This window comes from Etheostoma cragini, chromosome 13 (assembly GCF_013103735.1).
Source record: "Etheostoma cragini isolate CJK2018 chromosome 13, CSU_Ecrag_1.0, whole genome shotgun sequence".
Lineage (NCBI taxonomy): Eukaryota > Metazoa > Chordata > Actinopteri > Perciformes > Percidae > Etheostoma > Etheostoma cragini.
Genome location: NC_048419.1, coordinates 4,459,805 through 4,470,045, shown reverse-complemented (window position 1 = coordinate 4,470,045; position 10,241 = coordinate 4,459,805). Strand labels below are relative to the sequence as shown.

General features: G+C 37.9%; 1 long non-coding RNA gene across 1 annotated transcript in view; it reads right to left on the bottom strand.

The window, feature by feature from the left end:
* Positions 1–10,117, bottom strand: part of LOC117955665 — a 24,260-nt gene extending 14,143 nt beyond the window's left edge. The window contains exons 1-2 of the long non-coding RNA XR_004659109.1: positions 10,107–10,117; positions 7,327–7,342 (exon numbers count right to left, since the gene is read on the bottom strand). This is a non-coding gene — a long non-coding RNA (uncharacterized LOC117955665). The remainder of the gene's footprint in view (positions 1–7,326; positions 7,343–10,106) is intronic.
* Between the last annotated feature and the right edge of the window lie 124 nt (positions 10,118–10,241).

Sequence of the window (10,241 nt, the reverse complement as noted above, 5' to 3'; positions counted from 1 at the left end):
TTACACATGGAAGTCAAGGTTTCATTCACATTTTAATGCAGATTGCACTTCCATAATGTCAGACAATCAATAATGTGCAATTTGTGACCAAGCATATCTAAGTAAAGTGTTTTCCATCTTGATTTTGTTTCTGCTGAGCTTTATCCCCTCAGCGACATAGCTTTCATGTCTCTGAAGTGTGACTTGCCTCTTTGACTCACCCATGCCAGTGCTAGAAAAGTGAACCAACCTTGATCAACACAGGGTATGGTTAGCTCGGACTACTAATGCAAATGCACACGCTCACATTTATGACACAAATGACTTCCTGTGCACTGACTGCAATAGCTGTTATGAACTGAATGTAATTGGCATAATGGTAACTTTCCAGCAATTGGTAATATATTATTGTGAAATACCGTACATGTTCTGGATTTAGACATGCCACAATCCATTACTCACTAGATAACTAAAGCATCGGATTCAGTCCACCTGTGAGTGATAGAAGACATATCCAGTGTTTCACTCGGGTAATATTGGACCATTCTGATGTAGGATTTTAAAATTAAAGGCTTAAATGTCCAATTAAAGCTATATTGAAATCCTTTTCAGGCTGTTAATTAAAGCAATATTTGAACAAATTTTCAGGCTACTCTAAAAAGGAATCCTCCTGTTAGGCCAGATTCATTCCACTCCATTATTATTAAACATTTAGTGTAATGGCAATGTTGGTTCACAGCATGCTACTGTGAAATCTTAACCACATCATCATAACATTATATGCTTTTAGCATGTTACATGGGTACTAAAGGACCCATAGAGGCATTTTCCCCTATCCTGGTAAACTGTATAAAACAAACATACATCCCTGTTTTGTATTCTGTCTTGGTCCTTTTATGTTAAGCAATGCCCTGGACGCCAATCTTATATAATAGCCACTCCATCAATTAATCATTTAGCGCTTGTGATAAGGGGGAAAACATCAGTGGGCTTTGAAGAAAATTGCATTTTGTGAGATGCCCTGGCTGTGAAAAAAAAGCTATACCTCCAAACAACAGGCTGATAAACCCTATCTTAAAACATTATAAAAACAACAGTTTGCAGACAAGCTTTGCTATAAAAAGGGTTCTTAAATTTTCTGTAAATATACTGCATAATAAAAACAAAAGATAAATAGTAAAATTAAAACATGAATCACAATGTACAATAGGCCTCCACAATTAATCGCGATCTCAATATACCCTGTTCACATTTTAATTTTAAAATAACTTTTTTTTTTTTTTTATTACCTTTATTCTCATTTGATTTTACGAGCCAGCTGCATAACAAACGCTACTACTTCTGTGAGTTTTAAACATAGCCTGTATAAACTAGGTTACAAAGCAGCTCCCAAGAAGCTGTGATGCTTCTCCCTTCCCTTCACTGAAACCTCTCTGCTAACAGACTTGTGGTGATGCCCGATGTGCTATAGGTGCCAAAAAAAAATCTATGTTTGGTACTAGGCTACCTATTGGTTTTGTTTTTGTCATGGTGCAAAAAACACTACACTTTGTGAGAAGAAAATTGTGACATCAATTCTCAGCTTATAAGCTTGCGTAGGTGGGAGGAGAGGCTTAAGTTCATTAAATCCCTACAGCTGACTATATGCTGCAGGACAGATGTGTAGATACATCTGCAGCGGGTGTGCAGTCAGTAATGGGCCCGCCCACTTTACTCGCTGGCCCGTCCAGCCAAGTTTGATCAAATTATGTTTTGTTGTCAAAAATATTCAAATGTATGTAAAGAAAATAATAATAATGATAGCATTACAAGTGCTGTAGTGTGTTTTTAATGTTTTCTCTTCTGATTCAAACAAAACTGTTTTAACCATAAAATAAGGATCAAACAACTTCGGAACGTAGTTGGTTACTATGGTAACAACAGGCTGTCTCTCGGGGCAGCCTTCAGCAGCTACCATTAGCTAGCTGGCTTTATAGACAGTGTACTATGGATGTGTTAAGCAGTGTACTGTTAAAAGTTAGCGCGACAACAATGTCCTCACTTTAATGGGGTACGGAAACTTTTCTCAGATGGAATAGAGTGTAAATAAGGACGAGCTTTTCTGCAGTATGTGCAGACATTTCCCCAGCGGAGCTGACAGCCTGTCAGCGAGAGAGGGGGCCCGCCCAGAGGTCACATTAAGTCAAACACTCATGCTTCTTGTGTTATTATTTAAGTAACCTAGTTTAGTATTTAGTAAGAAATGGTGAACACTGATGATGGCTTCTAGCTGAAAGACATTTGTGTTTTGCCCACATTAAATAAGAAGACAGTCCCCTGTCACTGCCGGGTACTCGATACACTGTCTAAGATTTGAAGCCTTTTCATTATATCTTTCATAATTCAAACAATGCTCGGCCGGAAGTTTTCATTCTTTGATTTTTTTTTTTACTGCTGGTAGCGCATTTTCTGCTCATTATCTTAGCCGTAGTCCTGAAGCAACAATGCTGTTATGATTGGACAAAGGATATGTTACATGTGTGATGTCTGTCTAATGTAGGCTAGTCTATGTCCTGCAGGATGTAAACGCCTTCTCTGCTGTTTGGGTTTATGTTTAGTTACCACTTTGTGCCATCTGCTGCCTCTGATTTGAGTAGTCCTGCACCAGAGTGCAGTGCCATTATGCCCGAGCCATTCACTGTGCTTTCCTTAAATTACATGCAGATGACACTGGGTCGCTACAAAATAACTGTACAGGCGTCAGACAGGTTCGTTATAACTCTGAGTTCTATTTATGTGGGAGACATCAGTTTAACAGAGATATTAATCCTGTGCCCCAGAGCCTCTTTTTTAACTTAAAAAAATTTCTTTTCATGAAGAAACATGATGGAACGATTTTCAATGTAAAATAGAGTACAATTAAGATAGGGTTGGATTGATACAATCATATTTACTGCTTAACCAAAACTTTTTTTTGTTGTTATTTGTTCATCACCATCGTACAAACAAATAAAAAATCACCATGTGCCTCTGGTTGCCAATTAGAGGTGTCTTGTGTTCAGGTGGGGCTGTTCTGCACCATCGTGTGGTTTCCTGAAGATGAGTCTTTTTCATTTGTTGAGCTTTCGTCATGCGTCACTAATTTGCACAACTGTTGAGACCAGTGATCTGACCGCATATGAGCATATTAAGTAGTCACCACACCCTCCCATCTACATTCTGCTTCTCCTATCCATTTTGCACTTTGCCCTGCCCATAACAGTAGGTGTGCTTGGAGATGCCCCCACACACACGAGCGCCCAATCCCTACCATCTTGAGCTTGTTGTTTTGCTAGCAAGATTAAAATGTAGCTCTGAGTCAGCGATATGCCTCGACTGAATAGAAGTAACCAATACACATTGAATTTAACAATCTTGAAGAAGAGATTTTAATTTAATATTTCATTTAATTAGAGATCAGTCATGTCTGGTTTACACCCAACCATCTGTGCAATGTTACTCATTCTGGCCCTTTTCTGTGCATACATTTTATTTGAACACTACTAAGGACTTTATCTCAATCATTCATTTTGGTTTTATCCACAAGGTCACCCCAGTGAGGAAGTCTCACTCTCTGTTGGCTTGACTTTCATGGTTTATATAATGAGCTTTTTATTATGTAATGTGTCTATAAAACACGACAAAAACATAGTTATAGTAAGTAGTTACTACTGCTTTTAATCTGGGATCATATCATGTTTTTAAAATATAATATAGTATGTAATATAAATGCATCTTTTCTGTCAAATGTAGTCTCATGACAGCTTTACACTTGGCTTAGATACCGTTAATATTGAAACAGACATCAGTCATGTACTGTAGGTGATTCATTTTTACTAGTATAATAGATGAGATGAAGTCTGTGTGTCTTAGGATGTAGGGGTTGTACTGCAATCCATAGTTTTATAAAGGGTGATTGCTCCTTTCACTCAGATGATCCTCCACCTTTGGATATCCCCTTGATTTATTGTCTTATTTCCCATCCTGTTGGGAAATGTGTATCCAGTTTTATTTATAAAGTCAAGTCAGTGTGACAGCTCGGTTATTTCTGTGAACCGGTCTGGGACCCATATGTTGTCCAATATGTGGTCACACACTCTTTAGTTGTTCTCTTCTGAAATTAAACTTGGTGAGTGCTAGTGCACAGACTAAAGGCCCAACACCAGAAAGTCCCTCAGTAGGGCTAAATGATAATGGGAAATAATCTAATTGGACCAATAATTTTATTGTGATTCAGTATATTTTTTAATTTTTAAGTTACATTTTTTTTTTAAGTTCCTTATCTTCTCTATTATTCACTATACACATTTTTGTGGTGTGCCTAGATCAGAAAGCATGCCATTAATAACCCATTAGTTTGGGTCCCCTATATGTCACATGCAGGCTAATTAGAACATAACGCTGTGGGACATCTGAGTATCTCCACCCATAGCCTGACGACTACCTTTGCAAGACAGTATGCCATTAAACATTAAAGCATGTAAACATGTTTTAGTAGAAACCCAAAATACAAGTATGAACCTGAAAGTAAACGTGATATAACTCCTTTATATGTTAATAAATACAATTTGGACAGTGTATTCTATATTCAGTTATACATATTTGAGGCTTTTCATGGAGCATAACATGGCTTTGTGGGTACAAGAGTCAGGCATTTGTTTCTACTGTTTGACATGCAGACTGTAAATGTGTTTCCGCGCACAATAATGGCCATAAGTTTTGCTCATTAGTATTCACAATATGAGCTTTGTCTTGCCCATGCACTGAATCCCTATTCAAACATGATAAACACTAAATATTATGAAAAATAAATATGAAGCTCTAGTGAATAACTTTTTTTAAATTAATTAACATACGAACATTCAAGCCAATGCCAAATGAGTTGATACAAAGCTAATTAAGCTCCACACAACTCTCTCTGTATTTCAGAACTATCAAAAAGAACAAATCTCAACACCTGACAGTGGCTCTGCTTCAACATCTAAACATCTTAACAGCAGTGATCCCTACCAGGTGGTACTGAATGTACTTGACACACTGGTAGTCGTCATACACAGCCTTTTGATGCTTTTTTTTTGTTCCCAAGTGTTGTATCTAAGGTAGCAAGGCACGTTCTGTACAGTACCTGACTCTGTCAAGCATCTTCTTGACAAAATAGGGCAAGTCAACTGACGTACTGTTCCTCTTTGACGCTCTGTTCCGACCCCTCTTTCTGTTTGGTATTCAGTTCCGCCGTGGTCATTTTCACACGGTACAACAGCAAGCATCAAAGCTTGCGCAATGCATTTAGCAAGTTCTTTAACTATTGTCACTTGCCTTTGTCACATGGAGGATAGGGCATCATGTGTGCACGTAAAGCCCATGGGGCAGGATGTTATCAACCCTCTGGTTGGTTAGATGGTGTAGCATTAAAAACAAAAAATATATTTTTTAATTGCAGATTTTGAATTTAAATAATTGTTCAACCCTATCCCACAGCAGTAACTATACATATATATATATATATATATATATATATATATATATACATATATATATATATATATATATATATATATATATATATATATATGTGTGTGTGTGTGTGTGTGTGTGTGTGTATGTATGTGTGTGGGTATAAGTTGAGTTATGTGAGCACTGTTATTGTCAATTTTACACTGTAAGAATTAAATATACACCGTCAATTTTGCTGTGCAAGATTCCCTTGACTAAGGTATGTTACCCACCCTGCTCATATGCACCTTGCTGTAGAGTTGTGGCCTGGCAGTAGTGAAAAAGTATAAGAATAATCTGTCAACTTTCTCCGAATAACTAAAGTTTAAAAATCTGTGCAGTGAGTGAAACATCATAATATGCTCCTCAGTTGACCACTAAGCAGCAAGTTGCAGACTAAAAGGAACTTGTGAATGAGACCCCTGTGTCTGTCTTTAGCTCATATGCCAGTCACCATTAATGCTTGTTGCACCAGCATGGCGTTTTCCTCTGCCTGACACTCACTTGTACTCAGTCTACCCTCAATTGCTGTCACTTGTGTCCTAAAGGCTGTCATCTCCACTTTGTGCTCCATTGCCACTGTGTCTTCTCCCCTGCTCTATTTTTCCCAGTTCAGTCAGGCTTGTGGCTGTTTGTCAGTAGAGGTTGATAGCCCAGTTATTTGCTTTAGCTGTCTGCTTCCCTGTTGCTCTGCCACTACATTCCAGCTCCAGTGAGACATTTCATTATCCATCAGCGCCTCAGAAATATAACATTTCTTACAGAACCTCATGCTCTTCGTCTTGCGTAATTATAACAAACTAGTGTCATCCTATGTTGAGACATCTATACAGCACTTAAAGGCATGCACACACACACATTGCTCAGGAAGATGTGCTTGTTTCTGAGTTGTAAATAATGGCAGTTAATTTCGGCTTTGGATTTTGGTCAAAGCCCCTTAATGTACTCCATAATTTGAAGTGATATCTGTCAAGAATGCAAGGCAACATGTTACCTGTAGAGGTCAGCATCTGTCTAATCTTTTTCTAGTGGAATATGGATATCATGTGAACAGAGGGTTATCTGTCTTTCCTTGGCTTAAAACAGTATTTTTACTGGGAAAACATTTCTCAACCATAATTCTAAATGTAGCATGTACAACAGTAACAATGGCTATTCCCTCTTCTTTGGTTACTGAATTCCAATGTATTTTTATTTCAATGCTATATTGTTGACTCTACTTGCAATACATGATTTCATAAATGATCGGTGGAAGAAAAACTGCGAGTAGGATTTGATACATAATACTCAGTTTAGGAAATAATGCTGTTGCAGCTTATCAAACATTTGTGCTTATGATTCAGCAATCTTGTTTTGGGTAATTACTTAAGACAATCAAAAATGTTCTTTGGCACAAAATAATGCTGAGTGTTATTTAATTAATATACTTGCTGGAATGAGAAAGACATAGATCATACAAAATATGATAACTCTCTTAACAAACAGTACATGTAGATTGTTGCCAACACTGTGATAGGTGAACAGCTTGAGTAAATATATATAAATCTTAAAGCAAGTATTTTGGATTATAGGTTTTTGTGCAGTTGCATTCTAAAATATGTAAGAGTTATGTGTCAGTTCTTGCCAGTGTCCATGTCATACCAATGCCATTTTCCAACATAGTGATTCAAAGGCTTGACAGTTATTAGGCAAAACTCGTCAAAACTAAAATGCCCTCTGGCAATTGACATTTCTCAGTTTAACATTCCTGATTAGTCATTAACATGTGTCATAAACTGTTTGAAACACTGTACAGTGTATATGTGTACATTCTGTATGACTTGGTTCTCCCAAAACATCTTTATTCACTTTTCTGTATTTGAAACAGTTGTGGGAGTGCGTCATCTGACCAATTATAATTAGCTGAAATACATTAATGTCAAAACATGCCAAAATGGATTCATATCTAAATCTGTAAATGTTCAATGCCTCAGGTGAACCCTGTAACATAGAAATTAATTACCACTCCTTGCAATTTAATTTGCTAATTCATTTGCACTAAAAAAGTGGCACATTTTCATGGCTAATTGCCCAACCAATAGTATATATTAAGTTGAAGGCCTAGATGAACATTACTTCAGCTAATCTACTGAGTATTTGGAACATCCCTTCTAGATACATACACAAATAGCACATTTGACACACATGTTTAATTGGAAAGGTCAGAGAGCTGGGTTGCCTCCACTGCTCGAGCAGCTTGGGCTCCAGTGCCTCGTTCAAAGGGACTCCATAGTAGTTCTGTGTATTGTAGATGCAATATCAGTCACCCTCTGGTTTTCAGCGTTGCACACCTACAGGTTGCTGCTACCAGAAATCAAAAGAGCATCCCTACCTCTGGGCCAACCTGCTGACCCAGTTTGCATCGCCAGTTGTCAGCAGGACATTGGTTTTGATATGTTGGTGAATAAAATGATAAACTTCCTTACCACTGGGTTATAAAGGACAAAGGTGTTGCATGGACTTCCCAGTAAACGCTGACAAGAGGATTTCATTCTTTTTATATGAATAACATAGCCTTGTACAAACAATTGCACAGAACTCTGACAAACTGCTGAGAAAGAATGCAAATTTTTCTGAAAGCACTGCTTTACATTGATGTACAGTAGTGGTGGGACTCCCTAAAGGCCTCACAATACGATATTATCACAATACAGTATTATTGCAATTTTAAACCCTCCCCCTTATATATGTAAATCCCCCTTTAAAGATGGCCCAACGATTAATTGCATTTGCAATCATATCGCGATATGTTAAAACGTGATTTCCAAGAATCGCGAGAGCAAATCAGTCTCCATGCCGAAGAGAAAGCATCAACTTGGCATAATAACGCTATGCCGTACCTTGAGCTGATTTTTGTCATTCAAACAACTCTTGAGTTGTAGTTCAAAACTTTTACAGACGTTTTAATAAAATGAAGGGTTTTATTCAGGCTTGAGTCCAATCATGCAGTTAATGTATACAGGCACGGATAACGGAAGGCTCGGTTAGTAACAATTAGCTCAGATTAGAGGTTGGCTCCAGTTAGCTAGCATATAAAGATATTGAGTGGAGTTAACCACCAGACTCTGATAAATGACGTTTGGGGAGCTTTCACAGCAGCGTGGCGGCGTAGCATGCTACTACTAATGTAACAATAGCCTCTGTGAGCAAGTTTAACGTCATGCACCCGGCATGCAACTAATTGAGGGGGAGGGGCTGGAGGCAGTGTGCACTGTAAAAAAAAGATATTGTTATTGTTATACTGTATTTTAACCAAAACAAATGTTATAGTTACATAGGCTATTTATAACCACTTTCACATCCATATTGTGCTACATTCCTATTATGTTGAAGTTGTATGTTGTACATACATACAGCTGCAACACAAGTTAATGAAAATTATCTGAAATAAATAGTGTAGGATATGTAGCTCTGTGAAAGCTCCTTCACTTGTTTTCAACAATAACTGATTAAAAGAGCAAGGGACAGAGGGGGCTTGCAATGGACGTACTCACAGAGTAATGGCTGACTCACTATGAATGTGTCCAGCAGCTCCGTCTCACACGCCATTACTCTACAAACTGAAGTTAGTTGCGTTCAATAACTTCTTCCGTGTTTTTCGCCGTGGCCGCTGCAGAGTTACCAGCAGAAACACTGGTACAAATACAGGTTTGTCTCTCATGCTTAACAATATACAGCTGTGTTAATAACAATTAAAACTGGACAAATGTCAGAAATGTGGACCGGCGCCGCTCTGAATCTGTTGCTGGGAGCCGTGACTGAGCACTGCTTTACAGAAGAAATGGGTCATGTTAACCAAAATTAAACCATATCGATATAAACAACATTGCTTTGTTTGTGGAGAGACAGCGGATGCAAGGACATTAGGTGCACCGTTGTGACCTAGAGGAAAAATGTCACTCGCACCCTAGAGCCCTGTGAGCTAACAGACGCTAACTAGCACCGACTAGCACTGGACACTGCTGTTGTCTGAATGACAACACAGACGGGACAAAATGTTGCGTTTACTGGTAAACCTTGAGACTGACGTATTACCGACTGCTATCTGTATCTATTTTCCTCACGTTACTCTATCCTCTGTGACTGTCTGCATCTAGAAACTAAGCTGTGCAATGCAGGGAACAACTTTGACTGGAACATGATCAGACAGTGGTTTACGGAGCGGTAGATGGGCTTTGCAAAAAGCTTGGACCGTTCTATAACCGAATGATGCATTTAAAATATTGCTCGATTATGCAAATTTGATCGTGGGAAGCCAAAATCGTGATCGTGATTAAAGTTCAATTAATTGTGCAGCCCTAAAAAAGACGAATTAAAAAACATTGATCTTAATGCCTTAATTACATTTTTTTTTTAATGAAAATCCAACCTTTGAAGGACAACAATTTTCCTTGTGTATGAATAATATAATGTAATTAAATACATATTTTTACGTAAAATACAGGGGGCATAAGTAAACACACCCCTATGTTAAATTCCCATAGATGCGGGTAAAATAAATTTTTTAAAGACCAGTTATATTATAGATCCAGGATACTATGCATCCTGATGGAATTCTTTGCAATTAAAAAAAAAACATCATCACAGACCCTTTACCATACCTATAGATTGGCATGGTGTTATTTCAGGTAGCTGGTTTGATCTGCATTGAGAGATGATCTCATGGAAAGTTCCCTATTCCTATCTCTATGTGTGGTGAATGGCATGTGATG